Genomic DNA, 26,960 nt, shown 5'->3' with positions numbered 1-26,960 from the left:
AAATTAAGAGCTGAATGGGGAGTTAGACTTAGTCAGGTAAAGAGTAGAAGGGGAGGGGTAGTCAAGGGCAGTGGAGGGAGGAGGGCCAATGAGTTTTAAGGAGAGGAAACATATGTGAGACATAAGACTAGAAAGCACAATGAGTGTAAAGAAAGAATGAAGATCCATATTACTGGCACATCACATTTGAGGGAACTAGTGGTAGGAGCTGAGTCTGAATAGGAAGGCAAGGTCCAGATCAAGGAGGGCTTTATAAGCCAAGTCAAAGAATTTGCACCTTATTTAAAGGCTATGAAAGACCATTGAAGGGTACACGTTAGGTAGTGGGGCAGAAGGATACTAGATTGAGGTCAGAAAGAAGGCTCTGGCTACAATATGTAGAACAGGCTTGGAGAACATTTACACTGACCAAACTTAAATCCACTTAATTTCAAGGCAAAGCTCACCTGGGAAAGGTTGAAATCCCTTGCAGAGCCCTATAAATTTCTCCAAGTTCAGAGTGGCAGAATTGAGGGTGAGGATGAGTCATGAAGAACTGGGAGGCAGCAAAACACAGTGCTGCAAACAGGATCTCCCTATATGTTGTTTGCTTATTTTCTCTTGCTGCTTTCAGGATCCTCCCTTTGTCTTTGACCTTTGTGAGTCTTATTATAATATACCTTCAGTTATTCTTATTTGGGTTGATTCTGATTGATTGACCTTCCCGTGCTTAAGTATTTATATCTTTCTGTTATTAGTATTATGACTATTATTTTTTAGTTAGGAAGTACATTTGGTGAGACCCACAAGAGCAGAAGACTTCAGTGCTTCCCCTTCAGTTGCTCTAGGCCAGCAGTTCTCAATCTTGGATGCCCATTAGAATTCCTTCTGAATCTTTATGAAAGTATTCATTCCTGTAACTTATTTCTGGACTGATGAATCATAATCATGAAAAACTCATGAAATTTTAATGAAAGAAGGATTAAAAACTACCATGAGACTAGTGAAGAGAGTACACAAGAAAAACAGGAGGAAAGGAAGTAGAAATTCAATGGCTTTTTCACTGGGGGCACTGAGAAAGGGGAAGAAAATCTGAAAATATTAGGACTATTACATAGACTTGCGGAAAAACTTGTTGGTTTTTTTTTTCCTTCAGCACTCTGAATATATTATCCCACCCACTCCTGGCTTTTCAGGTTTTGCTGCATAGTCTGCTGTCAGGTGTATTGGATCTCCCTATATGTTAATTTGCTTATTTTTTTCTTGCTGCTTTCAGAATCCTCTTTGTCTTTGATGTGTGAGTTGATTACAATATACCTTTGGGTATTCTTGTTTGGGTGTTCTTATTGGGTATTCTGATTGATGACCTTTGACCTTCCTGTACTTAAATATTTATATCTTTTTCTAGGTTTGGAAAGTTACTATTATTATTACTATTATTTTTAGAGACAGGATTGTGCTCTGTCATCCAGGCTAGAATTCAACAGTGTGATCACAACTCATTGCAGCCTTGAACTCCTGAGCTCAAGTGATCCTTCCATCTCACCCTTTTTCTTTTCTTTTTTTTTTGAGACAGGATCTCACTCTGTTGCCCAGGCTGGAGTGCAGTGACGAGATTATCAGGTCACTGCAACCTCTGCCTCCTGGGTTCAAGTGATTCCCATGCCTCAGCATCCCAAGTAACTGAGATTACAGGTATGAGGCACCATTGGTGGCTACTTTTTGTATTTTTTTATTAAAATTATACTTTAAGTTCTGGGGTACATGTGCAGAACGTGCAGGTTTCATACATAGGTATATATGTGCCATGGTGTTTTGCTGCACCCATCAATCCATCATCTACATTAGGTATGTCTCCTAATGCTATCCCTCCCCTAGTCCTCCACCCCCCAACATGCCCCACTGTGTGACATTCCACTCCCTGTGTCCATGTGTTCTCATTGTTCACCTCCCACTTATGAGTGAGAACATGCAGTGTTTGTTTTTCTGATCCTGTGTTTGTTTGCTGAGAGTGATGGTTTCCAGCTTCATCCATTTTCCTGCAAAGGACACAACTCATCCTTTTTTATGGCTACATAATATTCCATGCCACATTTGCTTTATCCAGCCTATCATTGGTGGGCATTTGGGTTGGTTTCAAGTCTGCTATTGTGAACAGTGCCACAATAAACATACATGTGCATGTGTCTTTATAGTAGAATGATTTATAATTCTTTGGGTATATACCCAGTAATGGAATCGCTGGGTCAAATGGTATTTCTAGTTCTAGATCTTTGAGGAATTGCCACACTGTCTTCCACAATGGTTGAACTAATTTACACTCCCACCAACAGTGTAAAAACGTTCCTATTTCTCCACATCCTCTCCAGCAGCTGTTGTTTCCTGACTTTTTAATGATCGCCATTCTAACTGGCATGAGATGGTATCTCATTGTGGTTTTGATTTGCATTTCTCTAATGACCAGTGATGATGAGCTTTTTTTCATATGTTTGTTGGCTGCATAATTTCTTCTTTTGAGAAGTGTCTGTTCATATCCTTTGCCCACTTTTTGATGAGGTTGTTTTATTTTTTCTTGTAAATTTGTTTAAGTTCTTTGTAGATTCTGGACATTAGCCCTTTGTCAGATTGATAGATTGCAAAAATTTTCTCCCATTCTGTAGGTTGCCTGTTCACTCTGATGATAGTTTCTTTTGCTGTGCAGAAGCTCTTTAGTTTAATTAGATCCCATTTGTCTATTTTGGCTTTTGTTGCCATTGCTTTTGGTGTTTCAGTCATGAAGTCTTTGCCCATGCCTATGTCCTGAATGGTATTGCCTAGGTTTTCTTATAAGGTTTTTATGGTTTTCAGTCTTACATTTAAGTCTTTAATCCATTTTGAATTAATTTTTGTATAAGGTGTAGGAAGGGGTCCAGTTTCAGTTTTCTGCATATGGCTAGCCTGTTTTCCCAACACCATTTATTAAATAGGGAATCCTTTCCCCATTTCTTGTTTTTGTCAGGTTTGTCAAAGATCAGATGGTTGTAGATGTGTGGTTTTATTTCTGAGGCCTCTGTTCTGTTCCATTGGTCTGTATATCTGTTTTGGTACCAGTATCATGCTGTTTTGGTTACTGTAGCCTTGTAGTATATTTTGAAGTCAGGTAGCGTGATGCCTCCAGCTTTGTTCTTTTTGCTTAGGATTGTCTTGGCTATGCAGGCTCTTTTTTTGTTCCATATGAAATTTAAAGTAGTTTTTCCTAATTCTGTGAAGAAAGTTAATGGTAGCTTGATGGGGATAGCACTGAATCTATAAATTACTTTGGGCAGTATGACCATTTCACGATATTGATTCTTCCTATCCATGAGCATGGAATGTTCTTCCATTTGTTTGTGACCTCTCTTATCTCATTGAGCAGTGGTTTGTAGCTCTTCTTGAAGAGGTCTTTCACATCCCTTGAAAGTTGTATTCCTAGGTATTTAATTGTCTTTGTAGCAATTGTGAATGGGAGTTCACTCATGATCTGGCTCTCTGTTTGTCTATTATCGGTGTATAGGAATGCTTGTGTTTTTGCACATTGATTTTGTATACTGAGACTGTGCTAAAGTTGCTTATCAGCTTAAGAAGATTTTGGGCTGAGACAATGGGGTTTTCTAAATATACAATCATGTCATCTGCAGAGACAATTTGACTTCCTTTCTTTTTATTTGAATACCCTTTATTTCTTTCTCTTGCCTGACTGCCCTGGCCAGAACTTCCAACACTATATTGAATAGGAGTAGTGAGAGAGGGCATCCTTGTCTTGTGCTGGTTTTCAAAGGGAATGCTTCCAGTTTTTGCCCATTCGCTATGATATTGGCTGTGGGTTTCTCATAAATAGCTTTTATTATTTTGAGATACGTCCCATCAGTTTATTGAGAGTTTTTAGCATGAAGGGGTTTATTGAGAGTTTTTAGCATGAAGGGGTTTATTGAGAGTTTTTAGCATGAAGGGGTTTATTGAGAGTTTTTAGCATGAAGGGGTGTTGAACTTTATTGAAGGCCTTCTCTGCATCTATTGAGATAATAGTGGTTTTGGTCATTGGTTATGTTTATGTGATGGATTACCTTTATTGATTTGCATATGTTGAACAAGCCTTGCATCCTAGGGATGAAGCTGACTTAATCATGGTGGATAAGCTTTTTGATGTACTGTTGCATGTGGTTTGCCAGTATTTTATTGAGGATTTTTGCATCGTTGTTCATCAGGGATATTGGCCTGAAATTTTTTTCGTGTGTGTGTTTCTGCTAGGTTTTCATATCATGATGATGCTGGCCTCATAAAATGAATTATGGGGGATTCCCTCTTTTTCTATTGTTTGCAATAGTTTCAGAAGGAATGGTACCAGCTCCTCTTTGTACCTCTGGTAGAATTCAACTGTGAATCTCTCTGGTCCTGGACTTTCTTTGGTCAGTAGGCTATTAATTAGTGTCTCAATTTCAGAACTTGTTATTGGCCTATTGAGGGATTTGACTTCTTCCTGGTTTAGACTTGAGAGGGTGTATGTGTCCAGGAATTTATCCATTTCTTCTACATTTTCAGTTTTTATTTGCATAGAGGTGTTTTTATTATTCTCTGATGGTAGTTTGTATTTCTGTGGGATCAGTGGTGATGTCCCCTTTATCATTTTTTATTGCATCTGTTTGCTTCTTTTCTCTTTCTTCTTTTTTAGTCTGTCTAGCAGTCTATTTTGTGGATCTTTTCAAAGAACCAGCTCCTGGATTTCTTGATTTTTGAAGGGTTTTTTGTGTCTTTATCTCCTTCAGTTCTGCCCTGATCTTAGTTATTTCTTGTCTTTTGCTAACCTTTGAATTTGTGTGCTCTTGCTTCTCTAGTTCTTTTAATTGTGATGTTAGGGTGTTGACTTTAGATCTTTTTTGCTTTCTCTTGTGGGCATTTAGCACTAGAAATTTCCCTCTAAACACTGCTTTAGCTGTGTCCCAGAGATTCTGGTATGTTGTGTCTTTGTCTTTGTTGGTTTCAAAGAACTTACTTATTTCTGCCTTAATTTAGTTTATTTACCCAGTAGTCATTCAGGGGCAGGTTGTTCAGTTTCCATGTAATTGTGCAGTTTTGAGAGAGTTTCTTAATCTTGAGTCCTAATTTGATTGCACTGTGGTCTGAGAGACTGTTTGTTATGATTTCTGTTCTTTTGCATTTGCTGAGGAGTTTTTTACTTCCAATTATGTGGTCAATTTTAGAAGTGGTGTGATGTGGTGCTGAGAAGAATGTATATTATATTGATTTGGGGCAGAGGGTTCTATAGATGTCTCTTAGGTCTGCTTGGTCCAGAACTGGGCTCAAGTCCTGAATAGCCTTGTTTATATTCTGTCTCATTGATTGTCTAATATGGACAGTGGGGTGTTAATATCTCCCACTATTATTGTGTGGGAGTTTAAGTCTCTTTGTAAGTCTCTAAGAACTTGCTTTATGAATCTGGGTTCTCCTGTATTGAGTGAATATATAATTAGGATTGTTAGCTCTTCTTGTTGCATTGATCCCTTTACAATTATGTAATGCCCTTCTTTGTCTCTTTTGATCGTGTTTGTTTAATGTCTTTTTTATCATAGACTAGGATTGCAACCCTTGCTTTTTTTTTTTTTTTTTTTTTTTGCTTTCCATTTGCTTGGTAAATATTTCTCCATCCCTTTATTTTGAGCCTATGTGTGTTTTTGCATGTGAGATGGGTCTCCTGAATACAGCACACTGATGGAACTTGGCTCTTTATCCAATTTGCCAGTCTGTGTCTTTTAATTGGGGCATTTAGCCCATTTACATTTAAGGTTAATATTGTTATGTGTGAATTTGATCCTGTGTTTATGATGCTAGCTGGTTATTTTGTCTGTTAGTTGATGCAGTTTCTCCATAGTGTCTATGGTCTTTACAGTTTGGTATGTTTTTGTAGTTGCTGGTACCAGTTGTTCTTTTCAATGTTTTGTGCTTCCTTCAGGAGCTCTTGTAAGGCAGGCTTGGTGGTGACAAAATCTCTCAGCATTTGCTTGTCTGTAAAGGATTTTATTTCTCCTTCACTTAGGAAGCTTAGTTTGTCTGGATATGAAATTCTGGGTTGAAAATTCTTTTCTTTCAGAATGTTGAATATTGGCACCACTCTCTTCTGTCTTATAGAGTTTCTTCAGCAAGATCCATTGTTAGTCTGATGGGTTTCCCTTTGTGGGTAACTTGAACTTTCTCTCTGGCTGCCCTTAACATTTTTTCCTTCATTTCAACCTTGGTGAATCTGATGATTATGTGTCTTGGGGTTGCTCTTCTCGAGGAGTATCTTTGTGGTGTTCTCTGTTTCCTGAATTTGAGTATTGGTCTGTCTTGCTAGGTCAGAGAAGTTCTCCTGGAAAATATCCTGAAGAGTGTTTTCCAACTTGGTTCTATTCTCCCCGTCACTTTCAGGTGCACCAATCAAATGTAGGTTTGGTCTTTTCACATAGTCCCATATCTCTTGGAGGCTTCGTTTGTTCCTTTTCATTCATTTTTCTCCAATCTCTCTTCACACTTTATTTCATTAAGTTGATTTTCAATCTCTGATATCCTTTCTTCCACTTGATTAATTTGGCTATTAATACTTCTGTATGCTTCATGAAGTTCTTGTGCTGTATTTTTCAGTTCTATCAGGTCATTTTTATTCTTCTCTAAACTGGTTATTCTAGTTAGCAATTTGTCTAACCTTTATTCAAGGTTCTTAGCTTCCTTGAATTGGTTTAGAACATGCACCTTTAGCTTGGAGGAGTTTGCGTTTACTCACCTTCTGAAGCCTACTTCTGCCAATTAATCAAGCTCATTCTCCATCTAGTTTTGTTCCTTTGCTGGTGAGGAGTTGTGATCCTTTGGAGGAGAAGAGGCATTCTGGTTTTTGGAATTTTCAGCCTTTTTGCACTGGTTTCTCCCCATTATCATGGATTTATATACCTTTGGTCTTTGATATTGGTGACCTTCAGATATGGTTTCTGAGTGAACGTCCTTTTTATTGATGTTTATGTTGATGCTATTCCTTTCTGTTTGTTAGTTTTCCTTCTATCAGTCAGGCCACTGTGTTGCAGGTCTGCTGGAGTTTCCTCGAGGTCCACTCCAGGCCCTGTTTGCCTGGGTATCACCAGTGGAGGCTGCAGAACAGCAAAGATTGCTGCCTGTTCCTTCCTCTGGAAACTTTATCGCAGAGGGGCACCCACCAGACGCCAGCCAGAGCTCTCCTATATGAGGTGTCTGTCAACCCCTGCTGGGAGATGTCTCCCAGTCAGGAGACAAGGTGGTCAGGGACCCATTTGAGGAGGCAGTCTGACCCTTAGCAGAGCTCGAACGCTGTGCTGGGAGATCCACTGCACAGAGCCAGCAGGCAGGAATGCTTAAGTCTGCTGAAGCTCTGCCCACAGCCGCCCTTTCCTCCAGGGTACTGTGTCCCAGGGAGATGGGAATTTTATCTGGAAGCCCCTGACTGGGGCTGCTGCCTTTTTTTCAAAGACACCCTGTCTAGATAGGAGGAATCTAGAGAGGCAGTCTGTCTACAGCGGCTTTGCTGAGCTGCAGAGGGCTCCACCCAGTTTTAACTTCCCTATGGATTTGTTTACACTGTGAGGGGAAAACCACTTACTCAAGCCTCAGTAATGGCGACACCCTTCCCCCACCAAGCTCGAGCATCCCAGGTAGACTTCAGATTCCGGTGCTGGCAGCGAGAATTTCAAGCCAGTAGATCGTTTCTTGCTGGGCTATGTGGGGGTGTTATCCGCTGAGCTAGACCACTTGGCTCCTTGGCTTCAGCCCCCTTTCCAGGGGAGTGTCACTTCTGTCTCGCTGGCATTCCAGGCACCACTGGGATATGAAAATAACTCCTGAAACTAGCTCTGTGTCTGCCCAAATGGCTGCCCGATTTTGTGCTTGAAACCCAGGGACCTGTTGGCATACGCACCTGAGGGAATCTCCTGGTCTGCGGTTTGCAAAGACCATGGGAAAAGCATAGTATTTGGGCCTGGGTGCACCATTCCTCATGGCACAGTCCCTCACGGCTTCCCTTGGCTAGGGGAGGGTGTTTTTCCCTCAATGTTTTTGATGTTTATGGATGTGTGACAGTGTATGTACATTGAGGGATTAGGTATTTATTTTAGTCTTCACCATCCAGCTTTGTGCCTGCTTTTTTTCAGAGGGCCTTCCATGGTTCTAAGCAGACTGATGGTTGTGTTCCCTGAACCTGTGACCAATGCAGCTGTCTCAGCAAAAGGAAACACTCTTAGCTTGCCACAAGTCTCACAAGGACTCTGTGGTTGATACGGCTTTCCAGCACAGATGGACTGGGAAAGACCCAAGGAATGTACTGGGCCTGTAAGGGAATACTGTTCAGGGACCTGAGTCTCAAAAACTATACCAATGGCCCAGCAGGCATGCCTCTCAGCAGGTCTCTCCACTGGCAGGATGGGTCTCAGGCTGTAGCTAGAGGGGCTGGAGTTGAGATTGGCCCCTTCAGGATCTGCTGTGGGGAGGAGCCTAGTTGGCCTGTCTTACTGGCTTAGATGAGTGTGCATCACCCAGCAGATACCTGCACAAGCAGGGTGGTTTCTTGACTGCAATAGGAAGAGCTGGAGCTGAGACTGGGCCCTTTGGGATCTATTGTGGAATGGAGGCTGCCTTGTCTATCACATAGTCTTAGACAAGTCTGTGCCTCTCAGCAGGTCCCTGCACAGACAGGATAGTTGCCAGACTGCAGTAAGAGGGGCTGTAACTGAGGCTGGGCCCTCTTCAGATCTGTTGTGAGATGGAAGCTGGAGAGCTCAGTCTCCTTGGCTCAGAGGGGCACACATCTCCCAGCAGGACCCTGACGAGGCCAGATAATTCCTCAAGTGCAGCAGGACAGGCTGGAGCTGAGAATGGGCCACTTCAGGATCAGCTGTGGGCTGGAAGTTGGTGACGTTGTCAGGCTCCCTCTGGGTCCTTGTGTGAGCGGCTCTGAGCTGGGGTCTCACCTTAGTGGGGTTAGAGCAGAGCCATGAGCTAACTTTCAGGTTCACTGCTGAGACCTCTGTCAGAGGGCAGACAAGCCTTTACGTCAAGGCACCAATGTGCAAGATTCATTCTGGACTCCTTAACGGATTGGTTTTGGGTCCAGGCTTAAGGCCAAATGGGGCTGTAGCTAAGCTCCTTAAAGGACTGGGCCAATTCCAGGCATGAACTTTGGAGCAAGATTGCCAGATTAGCTACCTGGGTGTTGGTGTGCATTTTCTAAACCACCCTCCTAAGTCTTGGGTTCCACCAGGGTTTTATAGACTCCTACTCAAAGCCTAAGATTCCTTCAGAGACACTTTTGACCATAGATTAGTGCAGAATTCTTGTTGTTGTTGGGGGATGTAAGTAGGTTACCTTCTATTTTGCTGTCTTGCTATTCAAACTTTTTTTTTTTTCAGACAGTGTTCCACTCTGTCACCCAGGCTGGAGTTCAGTGGTGTGATCTTGGCTCACTGAAACCTCTGCCTCCCAGGTTCAAGAAATTCTACCTCAGCCTCCTGAGTAGCTGAGATTACAGGTGCCCGCCACCATGCTCAGCTAATTTTTGTATTTTTAGTAGAAATGGGGTTTCACCATGTTGGCCAGGCTGGTCACTATTCAAACTTTTTTTTTAAAGACAGCATCTTGAAAATAAAAAAGGTCTCACCTCCCAGAGTAAGTGAGATATACTTTAATTGGTATTCAGAATGTACCAAAGAAAAAATCATGAACACATTCTCTCCAAGACACTGTTTAAATTGGTAAAGGAAAACAAAGATTTAAAATTCAAATCTTCAGAAGAAAGTCCACCTTCAACATCCTTCTTATGGCTCTCTTTGGCAGGACTCCTGTTTGCAGACTCAAAAATTTCTCCCCTCTCTCCTCTACAGCTACCTAAGCAGCTGAACCTAAACTTGTTCTACAAACCGCTAAATTGACAATCCCCCACAGTGGCCTTTACTACTCCTGCTCTAATTCTCACATTCTTTTTAAATACTGCTCAGACAACAAGGGAATTTACTGGTGGCATCTTAAACCTCCTAGTTTTATTTTGAGTTGGGCGTGATAGCCAAATAATTTCCCAGGGTGACTGAGGAAACCCTAAGATTTGCTGAGGAATTCACAATGGTGTGCACAACTTATGTCCCTGGATTTTCTGATTTATACTGGCTAATAGCTTTGCTTGTAGGGCTACAATGAGCAAGCTATTGGACAAAAATGGCAAGATGAAAAAATCCTTCTGATGATTTAAATTTAAATCTTCCCCAAGATACAAAAAAAACTTAAAAATTTGCTGACAAAATAATTAAAGCTATTCCCACAGCTTTACTAAAGCCAGTGGTTTAGAATATAATTCAGGGTGGCACTCAGAGAGAAGGCAAATGAGCTCATGATTATTATAATAGACTAGAGGTATATTCAAAGAAAATTCTTGTCTCACAAAAAAGAGTGATGCCACTAAAGTAAGCTCCATGTTTGTCAATAGTGTTGATGAAGATTTAGCCATATTGGCTAAAAGAGCATAGCTAAATTGAGAAACCATAAATACTTGGTAAGTTTGGCTAATCGATTATCTCAAACCTTAAATAGGGCCCATCAATCAAAAGGTAAATGGATAATGAATTTATAGCTGCAATAATTAACCAGTAATACAGGCTCTCAGAATTCTTCTAAAGGAGTCTAAAACTATTGCAAAAATCCTGGACATTAGGTTAAAGATTGCAAAATATTAAAAGCCAAACTGACATCTAAAATTATTTCCAAACCCTTAGATTCCCCATTAAAAGACCAAGAAGATTAGGAATGACAGGGATCCAAAAAAAAAAAAAAAAAAAGGCTTTCCCTGTAATACATTTGAGCTCTGAAGGCTAAGTGTCACCACTAGCAAATAATAAAAAAGTTTTCATGCTTATTGACACTAGAGCAACCCTATCAGTCTTAAACCCCACCAGAATTAATTGTCTGTTGCCTTGGACTGCAATAACTTCCCATGGCAGAAGTCTCAGATACTACCAGTTAAACACCATTATCTATTCCTTTGCCCATGAAACTACAAAATTTATGTCTTGATTATTCATTTTTACTAGTACCCCATGCACCAGCATACCTGATGAGTAGGGAACTTCTAATTAAAATAAAAGCTGCTATCCTCTTCTCAAGAGGAGGAACTTAGTCTGTCTTACTCAGAATTCTCAATCTTACCGGAAGAACCAGAAGCTTTCTATAAAATGATTACTACATAACTTTCTAACTTAGCTACTGGACCCTGTACTTATCTTCAGTCCCAGATGTCCCTTGGGCAACAGATAATGCAGACATTATATTGGCTAAATCAGATGAGCCCATAGGTGTCCAGTTAGATCTTAAAAAGCCTTTTCCCTCTCTTTCTCAACATCCTCTTCCACAACATGCCATAGAGGGTATAACCTTTATCATCAAAGGGCATTTAAAATGAGGATTGATTAGACCCTGTACTAATCCCTGTAATACCCCAATTATTCTACTCAAAAAGCCTGGAGCCTGGGCATGGTGGCTGATGCCTGTAATCCCAGCACTTTGGGAGGCTGAGGTGGGTGGATCACTTGAGGTCAGGAGTTTGAGACCAGCCTGGCCAACATAGTGAAACTCCATCTCTATTAAAAATACAAAAATTAGCCGGGTGTGGTGATGCACACCTATAATCCCAACTGCAAGGGAGGCTGAAGCAGGAGAATCACTTGAACCTAGGAGGCAGATGTTGTAGTGAGCTGAGATTGTGCCACTGCACTCCAGCCTGGGCAGCAGAGTGAGACTCTGTCTCAAAAAAAAAAAAAAGCCTGGAAATAGAAGGTGGTATTTTGGTATTTTGTCCAAGATCTTAGAGCATCAATAATAGAGTAATTCCCCATCATCTTCTTGTGCCAAATCCCCATACTCTTTTCTCTTTCATTCCTCAGGATAGTATTTTCTTTTGTGTTGTGAATCTGTGTAGTGCTTTGTTTAGCATGCCAGTATATAAAGACAGAGAATTTTTGTTTGTCTTTACATGGAAAAATCAACAATATACCTGGACTGTAATGCCTCAGGGATATACTGACTGTCCTACATACTTTTCTCAGACCCCCTTAGTAAAGATCTTAGAGATCTATCTTTTAAACATGGGTTTTCTTTGCTAAAATATGTAGATGACCTTTTAGTGTGTTCTCCTTTATATTACTAATCTTTTTAGCTGAACATGGACATAAAGTGAGTAAGAAAATACTAGAAATAACACCACCATCATTTAAGTTTCTAGGAGATTTAATATCTGCTAAAGGAAAGTGATTAGACCCAGAAAGAATAAAAGGGGTCCAGCAATTCCCCAAACTTAAAACTCCTCAATTGTTAAAAGATTTCTTGGGATTGGTTGGATATTGCTGGTAATGGATACCTGAGTTTTCTGTTTTAGCTAAATCCCTTCATTAAAGGGAAGTACTGATAAATAAAATGAATAACAGAGATAGAGGAAGTTTTTAAAAAATTTTTAAAAACATCACTCTGCTTTCCCCCTACTTTGGGATATCTTAACTATGATTTAGAATTTAATTAATATGTGTATAAAAAGTAGGCGCATACTTTGGGTATTCTAACCTAGAAATATGGCAATAGCCAGAGACCTCTTGACTATTTCTATGAGAAACTTGATTCAGTTGCTCAGTCCTTTCTATCCTCTCTCTGATACTATCTCTGCCACTTGTTTTATGGTGAAGGCAGTATCAGAGAGCATTTTGGATAAGTCTTAAACCTTTATGTTCCACATGCTGTTGAGACTCTCTTAAATTCCTAACATACTCATAATCTATCTACAAGCCCCTTCACACAATAAGTTCACTTTTCTCTCATCACATAATATAAAATTCTTTAAAATCACCAATCTTAATACTGCTGATGTTTAACCATTGGGATTACAAGACCTCTTAGAATGTGATTGTGCAGCCTATACCAATCACATAACCTGTATGAGGGTTCTCTAGAGGGACAGAACTAATAGGATAGATTCATATATAATGGGAAGTTTATTAAGAAGTATTGACTCACATGATCACAAGGTGAGGTCCCATAATAAGCTATCTGCAAGCTGAGGAAAAGGAAGCCAGTCCGAATTCCAAAGCTGAAGTCCTATGTTTGAGGGCAGGAAGCATCCAGCATGGATGAAAGATGTAGGCTGGGGGACTAAGCCAGTCTAGTCTTTTCACATTATTCTGCCTGGCTTTTATCCTGACCATGCTGGCAGCTGATTAGATGTTGCCCACCCAGATTGAGGGTGGGTCTGCCTCTCCCAGTCTACTGACTCAAATGTTAATCTCCTTTGGCAACACCCTCACAGACACACCCAGGAACAATACTTTACATCCTTCAATCCAATCGAGTTGACACTCAATATTAACCATCACATAACCATATCAAGACCTGATTTAAAATAATTACAGTTTAAAAAATGCTGATTTTGGGTGGTTTACAAATGGCTTCTGACTTAAAAAACAAGGATGGAGATTTACAAACCAGGTATGCTATAGCCTCAAAAGAACATGAAATTGAGGGTGGGACTCCTCCTTCATATATCAGTGTTTAGCAAGGTAAATTATATGAAATAATTTGGGCCTGCACTATAATATATATATGTATATATAACTACAGCACCCTTTTTTATGTGATGTCTGAACACATATATACAGATAGTTGACAGACTTTTGGTGTTGACCATAATTTTGGAATGCTTTGGAAACAGAGTGGTCTCTCTCTCTCTCTCTCTCTCACACTCTCTCTGTTTCTTATGGTCTTGTCTGAATAGAGAGGTTTTTAACTTCATCCAGACATCACGTAAAAAATGGTGCTCTAGTTAATGAATTACTAAATGCCATTCAATTACCTAAGGAAATGGCTATTAATAAGGTACCAGCCCACTGCACTAAAGATACTAAAGAGGCAAAAGGAAATGCATTAGCTTATCATAAGAGCAGCTGTGACTCCTGGTTTTGTTATAAACTAAGTGTAAATGTATGCGCCATGACCTCCCTGGCATCCTCTCTCATTATGCCCCCTAAGGAATCAATGGAAACTATAAGAAGACATACACAACAACATGCATTTGTCAATTAGATTAATAAGTGAAAGAACAAGACTATTATTTAAATACACAAAATGATCTCTGGAAAGGTCTCAACGAGAAAACCTATATTACCTAAAACGTTAGCAAAGTGTTTGTTAGAAAAACTCCATGATTTAGCTCACTGGACAGATGATAAAATGTTTGAATAAGCAAAACAATATTGGTGGGGAAAATTCTGTTCTGAGGCAGAACAGGTAAATAGCACATGTACAACCTGTCCAAAGTTTAACCTGGGAAAACCCATAAAAGTTTCAAGGGGAAAATTTGACCTACTAGAAGCCCTCTTTGAAGTATTTCTGTTGTATTTTATCCAGTTAACTCCCTTTTGACGTTACAAATATGTTTTGGTTATGGTCTGCATGTATTCAAATTGGGCAGAAGCCTTCTCTTGTCATGAAACAACTGCCATGGCAGTAGTGAAAGTGTTACTAGAAAAAATAACACCTCTTTGAGGTGTTTCTAAAGAGCTACACAGAAACCAGAGTACACATTTCATGAGACAGAGTCTCCAATTCCAACTATAGGCAAGGCATAACCTATATTTTAGTACTTTCATTGTGCATACAATCTTCAGGATTCATCTAAAGAACTAATGGAATAGTAAAAACCCAATTGGGAAAATATATGTATGATTAAATTGCTTTGCCAAACTGTTTACCATTAGTATTGATGAATCTGAGAGCTACCCCCTTAAAAAAACATCACCTAGCCTCTTGTGAGATAGTTATAGGCATACCTATGCCATCGCCTTTAGTTCATTCAGACTCCATCCTTATTAAAGAACAATACTTCAGTACTGCAAAGGACTAATCACCCAAGTGAATTGTAACTATCAACTTGTAAATGATGCTTTATGAAAGAGCTTCTAGGAGATGATGACACACTACATCATATCCTATCAGGAGACTTTGTTTATAAGAAGTATTTTATATCCAAACCTTCTCTGGAAACTTGATGAGATGAAGTTTATCAAGTGTTGTTAACTAATCTTTGTACTTCCAAATTACAGAGAATAAACTCCTGGATCCATATTTCACACCTTAAGAAAGCACTCCAACCCCCAAGGACATCAACTTCAACAGGAAAGCTGACCCTTCAACTTACCAAATCTTGAAAGTGAGTAGTTGTATAGTACAACAAGCAGAAAATTTGCTATGGAGGTTGTGTTAATTGTTGACATTTATGTGAGATTTTTGCTGCATATTTGTTAGAAAAAGCTCAACAAAATTATAATAAACAACGATTGTGTTATTAAGTTTTTTAACTGTTATATCAGTTATAAATGCTTGGAATGAAAATGCCTTAAGGAAATTAGTCAATAATGTCACATATGTTACTTTTTCTAAATGGATCTGCCATGATTGCTATAAAACTTTGTCCTTCTGCTATGACTCATGAGTAACTTCAATAACAAACTGCTTGGGAATTCCCAATGCCACAGCAGAACTAGTATATGCAAACATTATTTTTTTATTTTTTATTTTATTATTATTATACTTTAAGTTTTAAAGTACATGTGCACAATGTGCAGGTTAGTTACATATATATACATGTGCCATGCTGGTGTGCTGCACCCATTAACTCGTCATTTAGCATTAGGTATATATCCTAATGCTATTCCTCCCCCCTGCAAACATTATTTATTATCAGGGTGCACATAAAGGGAAACTAGGACAAAAACCTACCCTGTTTCAATTTGCTCTTGTTCTCTTAAGCATGGAAAAAGAATACTTGTTGCTATAACTCAACAACTAACTCTTGTTTCTCAGGAGAACATGCAAAAAGAAAACCAGTTTATTTGTCATTTTTGGTTTTGCAAAGGCTAATCAAAGTTGGTCTTTATGCAATTTTTCCCACTCTTAAAACTGACTGAGTGCTTATGTTTATATATTTGTCTGTGAATGGGGACCAAATCCTTTTATATGCTGGGGAAGAAAATTCCTTGACTCTTGATCATTAGCAAGTCAGTGTACTTTGGGTGCTCATGTCACTAAAATATCACATTTATCCCTCCAATAACACCTTCTTCTAGCCAGAAGGATTATATTTACCCTATTTCAAAAGGGAAACTCCTAGAGGACCTGAGGCATAAATATGTCATCTTCTGCCCAATTAGTGTTTTTTTTTTTTTTTGGCCTGGAGTAGAACATGGAGAAATATGATCATGATTAATAATTTCTCTCAAATCTTAGGCAACCTAGTTGATATGGTTTATCTCTGTGTCCCCACCCAAATCTCATCTCAAATTGTAATCCCCTTATGTTCAGGGAGGGGAGTGATTGGATTATGGGGGCTGTTTCCCCCATGCTGTTCTTGTGATAGTGAGTGAATTCTCATAAGATCTGATGGTTTTATAAATGGTACTTTTTCCTGTGTGCTCACTTCTCTCTCCTGCCACCATGTGAAGAAGGTCCTTCCTTCCCCTTCACCTTCCACCATGATTGTAAGTTTCCTGAGGCTTCTCCAGACATGTGGAACTGTGAGTCAATTAAACCGTCTTCCTTTATAGATTACACAGTCTTTGGAAGTTCTTTATAGCAGTGTGAAAACATACTAATACACTAGCCAATTCAACTCTCAGAGCTATTGCCACTCAGCAACAATCTTTAAATTCATTTGCAGCAACTGTATTAAATAACAGAATTACTCTAGATTATCTGTTGGCAGTACAGGGAAATGTTTGTGAGATAGTTAACAACTTATGTTATACTTGGGAAAATGCCTCTGAAGTAGTTGAACTGGAGCTCATTAAAATTAAAGTTTAGGCAGGTTGGCTAAGACAAGTGCCATCTATTGGTAAGCCATCCTTTGACTTATTTAGTTGTTACCAGAAAGGATATGTTCCTGGACTAGATCCCTGTTACAACTTAGGATCATTACACATTATTGTTTCTTTTTTAAAACTGTTCACTAAGTTCTTGGAAAACATTATTGTTTCTGATAATTTTGTTCATCTGTGTTTGTCTCAATGCTTAGAACAAGCACTAATGCTGCCCACTGATTTGATGTTGGCCCAGATTCCTGTAGCCTGTTCTGAACATCCAGAAGGAACTTACAGCGCCTAGAATTATAAGCTTGACTGAGTCTGTGAAATAGCTTGTAAATTCACTTCCCTGTGAGCCAGGGACCCAGAACAGATAGGCTCACTTCACCCTGGCTTTTGCAGGACAAGATGGAACTCATACAGCATTGTTTTCGTCAGTGTCTAGGGACCTATGGTGATCACAGATATTCTCTCCTGGGAGAAATATCTTGATCAAATGAGGGAAATGTGAGCTTATCAATGTTCCACGCTTGACATCAGCAATTTCGTCTTTGTCTACTGACTTCACATTAATACTGCTGATGAACTTTGAGATCTACAAAGTAACACTTCCTTCACAAATGTTTGTACTCTCAACAGTACACACTACAAAGAAACTGGTCACTATCTTTAAGAACTTTGTATATATAGCTTTTCTGACTAACTGATGCAATTTCTTCATGTTTAATCACCAAATGAAATAATCTGACAAACAGCATATGTGAACTAAATAAGTTTTTCTCAATGTAAGCCCTCTTTCCTCTTTCAGGTGGTGCAGTCTCTGGCTGCTAACTGGGTTGTAATCCCTGTTTCTGAATAAATGTTTATTTGCCTCTAACCTGTTCATTCTTCCTTTTTAGGGTTAACAAATATTATCACAATAACCTAGCAAACCATTACCAGGAGTCAGAATTATTATTTTAGCCCTCTCCTAAAAAATATACAAAGACTTTACAATACTTTAAGAATTATCATTATCTTAGCCCTCTCCTAAAAAAAAAGACTTTATGATACTTTAATCCTCCCTAAACATATGTGCTAATTTTGTCCAGAATTTTAATCGTATCCTTTTATTCAATTCCATAATTTTGACATTACTTAATATAGTAGGCTTTGTGTCTCCAGTGACATCTCATCTTGAATTATAATCCCCATAATCCCCACATGTCAAGGGAGAGACCAGGTGGAGGTGATTGGCTCATGGCGGTTTCTCAGGATAGTGAGTGAGTTCTCATGAGATCTGATGGTCTTATAAGAAGGTCTTCTCCCTTTGTCATTTTCCCTCCTGCTGCCTTGTGGAAAACGTGCCTTGCTTCCCCTTCACTTTCCTCCATGATTGTAAGTTTCCTGAGGTCTCCCCAGCCATGCTGAACTGTGAGTCAATTAAACCTCCTTTCATTATAAATTACCCAGTCTCGGCAGTTCTTTATAGCAGTGTGGAAAGGGACTAATACAGTAAATTGGTATTGTAGAGAGTGGGGTACAGCTATAAAGATGCCCAAAAATGTGGAAGTGACTTTGGAACTGGGTAACAGGCAGAGGTTGGAAAAATTTGGAGGGCTCAAAAGAAGACAGGAAAATGCAGGAAAGTTTGGAACTTCCTAGAGACTTGTTGACTGGCTTTGACAAAAATGATGATAGTGGTATGGACAATGAAGTCCAGGCTGAGGTGGTCTCAGATAGAGATGCGAAACTTGCTGGGAACTGGAATAAAGGTGACTCTTATTATGCCTTAGCAAAGAGACTGGCAGCATTTTTGCCCCTGCCCTAGAGATCTGTGGAACTTTGAATTTGAGAGAGATGATTTAGGGTATCTGGAGGAAAAAATTTCTAAACAGCAAAGCATTCAAGAAGTGACTTGGGTGCTCTTAAAAGCATTCAGTTTTATGCATCCACAAAGAGATTGTTTGAAATTGGAACTTATGTTTAAAAAGGAAGCAGAACATAAAATTTGGAAAATTTGGAAATTTGTAGGCTGACAATGCAGTAGAAAGGAAAAACCCATTTTCTGGGGAGAAATTAAAGCCAGCTGCAGAAATTTGCATAACTAATGAAGAGCCAAATATAATTGCCAACACAATAGGGAAAAAGTCTCCAGGACATGTCAGAGGTCTTCTAAACAGCCCTTCCCATTACAGGCCCAGAGACCTAGGGAAAAAAATGGTTTCCTGGACCAGGCCCAGGGCCTTGCTGCTTTGTGCAGTCTTGGGACTTGGTGCCCTGGGTCCCAGCCTTGGCTAAAATAGGCCACCATGCAGCTCAGGCCATTGCTTCAGACGGTTCAATCCCCAAGCCTTGGCAGCTTACACCTGGTGTTGGGCCTATGGGTGCACAGAAGTTAAGAATTGAGGTTTGGGAACCTCCACCTGGATTTCAGAGGATGTATAAAAATACCTATATGTCCAGGTAGAAGTTTGCTGCATGGGTGAAGCCCTCATGGAGGACCTCTGCTAGGGTGGTGTGGAAGGGAAATGTGGGGTCAGGGCAGCCACACAGAGTCCTCACTGGGGCACTGCCTAGTGGAGCTGTGAGAAGAGGGCCACCATTTTCCAGACCCCAGAATGGTAGATCCACCGATAGCTTGCACTATGTGCCTGGAAAAGCTGCAGACACTCAATGTCAGCCTTTGAAGACAGCCAGGAGGAGAGCTGTGCCCTGGAAAGCCATTATGGGAGAGCTGCTCAAGGCCGTGGGAACCCACCTCTGGCATCAGTGTCACCTGTATGTGAGACATGGAGTCAAAGGAGATGATTTCAGAGCTTTAAGATTTGACTGCCCTGCTGGATTTTGGACTGGCATGGGGCCTGTACCTCCTTTGTTTTGGCCAGTTTCTCCCATTTGGAACGGTTGTATTTGCCCAATGCCTGTACCCCCATTGTATCTAGGAAGTAACTAGCTTGCTTTTGATTTTACAGGCTCATAGGCAAAAGGGACTTGCCTTGTCTCAGATGATACTTTGGACTTGAACCTTTGGGTTAATGCTGGAATGAATTAAGACTTTGGGAGCTGTTAGGAAGGCATGATTGGTTTTAAAATGTGACAGGGACATGAGATTTTGGAGAGGTCAAGAGTAGAGTAATATGGTTAGGCTTTCTGTCCCCACCCAAATCTCCATCTTGAATTACACTGTCCATAATCCCCATGTATCAAGGGAGAGACCAGGGGAGGTAATTGGATTATGGAGACAGTTTCCCTCATGCTGTTCTCAGGATACTGAGTGAGTTCTCATTAGATCTGACTATTTTATAAGGGGCTCTTCCCCTTTGTTTGGCATTCCCTTTCCTGCTGCCTTGTGAAGGAGGTGCCTTACTTCCCCTTTGCCTTCTGCCATGATTGTAAGTTTCCTGAGGCCTCCACAGCCATGCTAAACTGTGAGTCAATTAAACCTCTTTCCTTTATAAATTACCCAGCCTCAGGCAGTTCTTTATAGCAGTGTACAAACAGACTAATGCATTCATATTTAAAAATTATTATTTAGTCAATGTGTCTATTCACAAAAACATTTATCACTTTATTGGCTCATAGCTCATCATTTATTCTTGTATTTCAGATCATGCTTCTGGGTGTAATTTCTCTTCTTCCTATCTATTAATATACTGAGTATATATTATTGTACAGCTTCTCAGTTTGGGTTTGTCTAAACATCTTTATTTTGCACACTCTTGAAAGGCAGCTTGGCTGAATACATTATTCTAGGTGGACAGTTTTTTTCTCTCAACACTTTGAAGATATTTTCCCACTATCTCATAACTTTCATTTTTACTGTTGTCATTCCAACTGTTTTTTTTTTTTTTTGTAACTTCATGTTTCCAGGATTGGATTTTCTTTTCAATTTAACCTACTTGGAATATATTGATTTCTCTGTCTGTGAAGATTCCTGCTTTTATTGGATCTCAAAAATTGTGACATATGTCTTTAAATTATGCCTCTTCACCTTTCTGTCATTCTACTATTCTAGAACTCTGGCTAAATCTATGTTAACCTTCTCTTTCTGTCCTCTATACCTCTTTAAAATTTTCAATTTTCTTATCTCTTTGTAATGCATTCTGTGTAATTCCTCAAGACCTATCATCATTAATTCTTCCTTTAGATGTGTTTACTAGTTAGCCTATTGGTTGAGTTTTTAATTTCAACTCTTATATTTTCATTTTTAGATGTTTCATTTTCCTTCTCAAATCTGCGGATTCATAGATTTAATTGCTATCTTTGTAACAGAATCCTTTATTTCTTCAAATATTTGCTCAGAATTTTTTCTTTTTTAACCTATTTTCTTTTCTAGTTTTATTTTAATAAAAAAGCAACATCTTTTTCTTTTTTTCTTTTCTTTTTTTTCAACTTCTATTTTAAGTTCCGGGGTACATGTGCGGGATGTATAGGTTTGATATGTAGGTAGATAAGTGCCATGTTGGTTTGCTGCACAAATCAACCCATCACCTAGGTATTAAGCCCAGCATCCATTAGCTATTCTTCCTGATGCTCTCCCTTCCCCTGCTCTTCCCACAGGCCCAGTGTGTGTTGTTCCCCCACACGTGTCCATGTGTTCTAATTGTTCAGCTCCCACTTATACGTGAGAACATGCAGTGTTTGGTTTTCTGTTCCTGTGTTAGTTTGCTGAGGATAATGGCTTCCAGCTCCATCCATGTCCCTGCAATGGACATATCTCATTCCTTTTTATGGCTGCATAGTATTCCATGATGTATATGTACTCCATTTTCTTTATCCAGTCTATCACTGATGGGCATTTGGGTTGATTCCATGTCTTTACTATTGTGAATAGTGCTGCAATGAACATAGGCATGCATGTATCTTTATTAAATAATGATTTATATTCATTTGAGTATACACTCTGTAATAAGATGGCTGGGTCAAATGGTATTTCTGCTTCTAGATTTTTGTGAGAAATCACCACACTGTTTTCCACAATGGTTGAACTGATTTACACCCCCACTAACAGTGTAAAAGCATTCCTTTTTCTCTGCAACCTCACCAGCATCTGTTGTTTCTTGACTTTTTAATAATAGCCATTCTGATTGGCATGAGATGGTATCTCATTGTGGTTTTGATTTGCATTTCTCTAATAATCAGTGATGTTGAGCTTTTTTTCCTGTGTTTGTTGGCTGCATGTATGTCTTCTTTTGAGAAGTGTCTGTTTATGTCCTTTGCCCACTTTTTAATGGGGTTGTTTGTTTTTTTTCTTGTAAATTTGTTTAAGTTCCATGTAGACTCTGGACATTAGACCTTTGTCAGATGAATAGATTGCAAAAATTTTCTCCCATTCTGTAGACTGTCTGTTCACTCTGATGATAGTTTCTTTTGCTGTGCAGAAGCTCTTTAGTTTAATTAGATCCCATGTGTCAATTTTTGCTTTTTTGCCATTGCTTTTGGCATTTTTGTCATGAAATATTTACCAATGCCTATGTCCTGAATGGTATTGCCTAAATTTTCTTCTAAGGTTTTTATAGTTTTGGTTTTTACATTTAAGTCATTAATCCATCTTGAGTTGATTTTTGTATATTATGTAAGGAAGGGGCCCAGTTTCAATTTTCTGTATATGGCTAGCCAGTTCTCCCAGCACCATTTATTAAATAGAAAATAATTTCCCCATTGCTTGTTTTTGTCAGGTTTGTTGAAGATCAGATGGTTGCTGGTGTGCAGTCTTATTTCTGAGTTCTCAATTCTGTTCTGTTGGTCTGTATGTCTGTTCTTATACCAGTACCATGCTGTTTTGGTTACTATAGCCTTGTAGTAAAGTAATGTGATGGCTCCAACTTTGTTCTTTTTGCTTAGGATTGTCTTGGTTATTTGGGCTCTTTTTTGGTTCCATATGAATTTTAAAATAGTTTTTCTAATTTTGTGAAGAATGGCAATGGTAGTTTAATGGGAATAGCATTGAATCTGTAAATTACTTTGGGCAGTATGGCCATTTTCACAGTATTGATTCTTCCTATCCATGATCATGAATTTTTTTTTTCCATTTGTGTCCTCTCTGATTTCTTTGAGCAGTGGTTTATAGTTCTTCCTGAAGAGGTCCTTCACTTGTTAGCTGTTGATATGGTTTGGTTGTGTCCCACCCAAATCTTATTTTCAATTGTAGCTACCATAATTCCCATGCATCATGGGAGGAACCTGTTGGGAGGTAATTGAATCATGGGGGCAGGTCTTTCCCTTGCTGTTCTCATGATAGTGAATAAGTTTCAAGAGATCTGATGGTTTTATAAAGGGAAGTTCCCCTGCATATGCTCTCTTGCCTGCTGCTATATAAGATGTTCCTTCTGCCATGATTGTGAGGCCTCCCCAGCCAGGTGGAAATGTGAGTTCGTTAAACCTCTTTTTCTGTATAAATTACCCAGTCTCAAGTACGTCTTTATTAGCAGTGTGGGAATGGACTAATACAGCTGTATTCCCAGGCATTTTATGCTTTTTGTAGCAATTCGAATGGGAGTTCATTCATGATTTTGCTCTCTGCTTGCCTGTTGATGGTGTATAGGAATGCTCATGATTTTTCACATTGATTTGGTATCCCAAGACTTTGCTGAAGTTTTTAATTAGCTTAAGAATCTTTTGGGCTGAGATGATGGGGTTTTCTAGATATAGGATCATGTCATCTGCAAACAAAAATAATTTGACTTCGTCTCTTCTTTCTTTAATACACTTTATTTCTTTCTCTTGCCTGATTGCCCTGGCCAGAACTTCCAATACTATGTTGAATAGGAGTGGTGAGAGAGGGCATCCTTCTCTTTTGCCAGTTTTCAAGGGGAATGCTTACAGCTTTTGCTCATTCAGTATATTAGCTGTGGGTTTGTAATATATGTCTTATTATTTTGAGGTTTGTTCCTTCAATATCTACTTTATTGAGAGTTTTTAACATAAAGGAATGTTGAATTTTATCAAAGGCCTTTTCTGCATCCATTGAGATAATCATGTGATTTTTGTCTTTAGTTCTGTTTATGTGATGAATTACACTTATTGATTTGTATATGTTGAACTAACCTTGCATCCTGGGGATGAAGCCAACTTGATTGTGATGGATAAGCTTTTTGATGTGCTGCTGGATTTGAGTTGTCGGTATTTTATTGAGGATTTTTGGCATTAATGTTCATCAAGGATATTGACCTGAAGTTTTCTTTTTTTGTTTTATCTCTGTCAGGTTTTGGTATCAGAATATTGCTGGTGTCATAGAATGAAGAGTGCCTCATTTTCAATTGTTTGGAATAGTTTCAGTAGAAATGGTACCAGTTCTTCTTTGTACCTCTGGTAGAATTCAGCTGTGAATCCATCTGGTCCTGAGCTTTTTTGGTTGGTAGGCTATACTGCCTCAATTTCAGACCTGGTTATCAGTCTATTCAGGGATTCAATTTCTCCCTGGTTCAATCTTGGGAGAGTGTATGTGTCCAGGAATTTATCCATTTCTTCTAGATTTTCCAGTTTATTTACACATAGGTGTTTATAGTATTCCCCTCTTAACACTGCTTTAGCTATGTTCCAGAGATTCTGGTACATGGCCTCTTTGTTCTCATTGGTTTCCAAGGACTTCTTGATTTCTGCCTTAATTTCATTATTTACCCAAGAGTCATCCAGAAGCAGGTTGTTCGTTTCCATGTAGTTGTATGGTTCTGAGTGAATCCCTTAATCTTGAGTTCTCATTTGATTGCACTGTGGTCTAACAGACTTTTCATTCTGATTTCAGCTCCTTTGCATTTGCTGAGGAGTGTTTTACTTCTGATTATGTGATTCACTTTAGAGTAGGTGCCATGTGGTGATGAGAAGAATGTATATTCTGTTGTTTTTTTTTTCTTTTTTGGATGGAGAGTTCTGTAGATATCTATCAGGTCCACTGGATCCAGAGCTGAGTTCAGGTCCTGAATATCTTTGTTAATTTTCTATCTCAATAATCTGTCTACTATTGTCAGTGGGGTGTTAAAGTCTTCCACTATTATTGTGTGGGAGTCTAAGTCTCTTTGTAGGTCTCCAAGGACTTCCTTTATGAATCTGGGTGCTCCTCTACACATATATTTAGGTTAGTTAGTTCTTCTCATTGAATTGAACTCTTTACCATTATGTAATGCCCCTCTTTGTCTTTTTAAAAAAATCTTTATTTGTTTAAAATCTGTTTTGTCAAAAGTAGGATTGCAACCCTGCTTTTTTCAGTTTACTATTTGCTTGGTCAATTTTCCTCCATCCCTTTATTTTGAGTGTTTTTGCAGGTGTGTCTTTGCAGGTGAGATGGGTCTCTTGAATACAGCTTACTGATGGGTCTTGATTCTTTACCCAGTTTGCCATTCGGTGTCTTTTAATTGGGACATTTAGCCTGTTTACATTTAAGTTTAGTATTGTGAATTTGATCCTGTTTTCATGATGCTAGCTGGTTATTTTGTAGACTTATTTATGTGATTGCTTCATAGTGTCACTGGTCTGTGTACTTCAGTGTGTTTTTGTAGTAGCTAGTAATGGGTTTTCCTTTCCATATTTAGTGTTTCCTTCAGGAGCTCTTGCAAGACAGGCCTGGTGGTGACGAATTCCCTAAGCATTTGCTTGTGTGAAAAGGATCTTATTTTTACTATGCTCATAAAGTTTAGTTTGGCCGGATATGAAATTTGGGGTTGGAAATTCTTTTCTTTAAAAATGTTGAATAACAGCCCCCAATCTCTCCTGGTTTGTAGGGTTTCTGCTGAGAGTTCTGCTGTTAGTCTGATGGGCTTCCCTTTGTAGGTGACCTGACCTTTCTCTTTGGCTGCCCTTAACATTTTTTTCTTTCATTTCAACCTTGGAAAATCTGAGGATTATGTGTCTTTGGGTTGGTATCTTTGTGGAGTATCTTACCAGGGTTCTATGCATTTTCTGAATTTGAATGTTGACCTGTTTTGCTATGTTGGGGAAGTTCTCCTGGATGATATCCTGACATGTTTCCTAGCTTGGTTCCATTCTCCCCATCTCTTTCAGGTACTCCAATCAGTCACAGGTTTGGTCTCTTTACATAATCCCATATTTCCTGGAGGTTTTGTTTGCTCCTTTTCATTCTTTTTTCTCTGTTCTTTTCCACCTGTCTTATTTCAGACAGATAGTCTTCAAGCTCTGATATTTTTTCCTCTGCTTGGTCTATTCTGCTATTGATACATGTTATTACATTGTAAAGTTCTCATACTGTGTTTTTCAACTCCATCAGGTCAGCTATGTTCCTCTCTAAACTGGCTATTCTGGCTCTCAGTTCCTGTATTGTTTTATCATGATTTTTAGCTTCTTTGCATTGGGTTACAACATGCTCCTTTAGCTCAGTGAAGTTCATTATTATCTACCTTCTGAAGCCTACCTCTGTCAATTTGGCCATCTCAACCTCAGCCCAGTTCTGTGCCCGTGCTGGAGTGATGTTGCAGTTATTTGGAGGTAAAGAGACACTCTGGCTTTCTGAGTTTTCAGTGTTTTTACATTGATTTTTTTCTCATCTTTGTGAGCTTATCTACCTTTGATCTTTGAGGTTGCTGACCTTTGAATGGGGTTTTTGTGGGGTCTTTTTTGTTGATGTTGTTGTAGTAGTTTTCCATTTGTTTGCTTTTTATTTTTTTAACAGTCAGGCCACTCTTCTGTAGAGCTGCTGCAGCTTGCTCAGGGTCTGCTCTAGACCCTCGTTGCCTCACTTTTTCCTGTACCTGGAGGTATCACCAGTGAAGGTTGCAAAACAGGAAAGATGGCAGCCTGCTCCTTCCTCTGGGAGCTCCATCCCAGAGGAGCACTGACCTATTGCCAGCCCAAATGCACCTGTAGGAGATGGCTGTAGACCCCTGTTGGAAGGTCTCACTCATTCAGGAGGAATGGGATCAGGGAGCTGCTTAAGGAATTAGTCAGGCTGCTTTTTGGTAAAGAAGGTGTGCTGAATTGTGGGAGAAAACACCTCCTCATCCAGACCATTTGGATTCTCCTAAGCAGGCAGGCTGGAATAGCTGAGTCAACTGATCTCTCCCTGGGATGGAGCTCTGTTCACATAACTCTGGTTGGAGTGGCTGAAGCCCTGGCAGGCAGGTCCTGCCCAGTGAGGAGGAATGTATTGGGGTCCCACCT

General features: G+C 39.4%; 1 long non-coding RNA gene across 1 annotated transcript in view; it reads left to right on the top strand.

The window, feature by feature from the left end:
- LOC129014029 (uncharacterized) overlaps window positions 1–26,960 on the top strand; it is a 132,222-nt gene that overhangs the window by 71,036 nt on the left and 34,226 nt on the right. The window contains exon 6 of the long non-coding RNA XR_008494103.2: window positions 15,114–15,220. This is a non-coding gene — a long non-coding RNA (uncharacterized LOC129014029). The remainder of the gene's footprint in view (window positions 1–15,113; window positions 15,221–26,960) is intronic.

This window comes from Pongo pygmaeus, chromosome 1, assembly GCF_028885625.2.
Source record: "Pongo pygmaeus isolate AG05252 chromosome 1, NHGRI_mPonPyg2-v2.0_pri, whole genome shotgun sequence".
Lineage (NCBI taxonomy): Eukaryota > Metazoa > Chordata > Mammalia > Primates > Hominidae > Pongo > Pongo pygmaeus.
This window is presented reverse-complemented; position numbering and strand designations above follow the sequence as displayed.